Consider the following 1,222-nt stretch of genomic DNA (forward strand, 5'->3'; position numbering starts at 1 on the left):
AAAAAAAAAAAAAAAAAAAAAAAAAGAAGAAGAAGAAGAAGGAAGAAGGAAGAAGAAGGCATTCCAGGCAGGGAACAGCAGGGGCAAGGGCCTGGAGGCAGTTACATGGAACTGAAGTTGAGTGTGAGAAAAAGCCAAATTAAAGTTGACACAGGCTAGGCATGGTAACTCATGCCTGTAATTCCAGCACTTTGGGAGGCCAAGGTGGGTGGATGACTTGAAGTCAGGAGTTTGAGACCAGCCTGGCCAACATGGTGAAACCCCGTCTCTACCAAAAAAAAAAAAAAAAATACAAAATTAGCCAGGTGTGGTGGTGGGTGCCTGTATTCCCAGCTACCTGGGAGGCTGAGGTAGAAGAATCGTTTGAACCTAGGGGGCGGAGGTTGCAGTGAGCCAAGACTGTGCCATTGCACTCCAGCCTGGGCAATAAGAGCTAAACTCCATCTAAAAAAAAAAAAAAAAAAAACTTGACCAAGGTGGGGCACGGTGGCTCATGCCTGTAATCCCAGCACTTTGGGAGGCCCATCACTTGATCTACTTGGGTGGATCACTTGAAGTCAGGAGATCGAGACCAGCCCAGCCAACATCTCTACTAAACTCTATCTCTACTGAAAATACAAAAATTAGCCAGGCGTGGTGGCATGCGCCTGTAATCTCAGCTACTTGGGAGGATGAGGCACGAGAAGCTTCAACCCAGGAGGCGGAGGATGCAGTGAGTCAAAATTGCACCACTGCACTCCAGTCTGGGTGACAGAGCAAGACTCTGTCTCAAAAAAACATTTAAAAAAATTTAAAAATAAAATAAAGTTGACCCAGTCTTCAGCAGAGCCTGGAGATGGGGGTGCCCTGATTACAGTGACAGGTCCTAGTTCTTCAGACAGAAATAGCTCTTGAGCCAAGGAAAGGAGGGCAGCTGTGCTCCAGCACTCTGCATACTTCTCCCTGCCCCCCATTCTGCAGTGAACACATAGCTGGGAGAGGTCTGTCCCCACAATATACATGGGAACAGCTGCCCTCATTCAGCAGATGGAGAAACTGAGGCTCCAAATGCAGCTGAGGTTCCTTGCACAATTCACTCATTTGACCAATGGCAGTGTTGGGATTCTTGTGTCTGCCTGACCCAAGGCCCAGCCTCTTAAACTGCCACATCACATGGGGTACCCTGTGCCAGGGGAGGCTCTTGTATTTGGGGAAAGTAGAGGTAAAAAATGGTCATGGGCTG

Source organism: Rhinopithecus bieti, unplaced genomic scaffold, assembly GCF_001698545.2.
Source record: "Rhinopithecus bieti isolate Rb0 unplaced genomic scaffold, ASM169854v2 scaffold_53422, whole genome shotgun sequence".
NCBI lineage: Eukaryota > Metazoa > Chordata > Mammalia > Primates > Cercopithecidae > Rhinopithecus > Rhinopithecus bieti.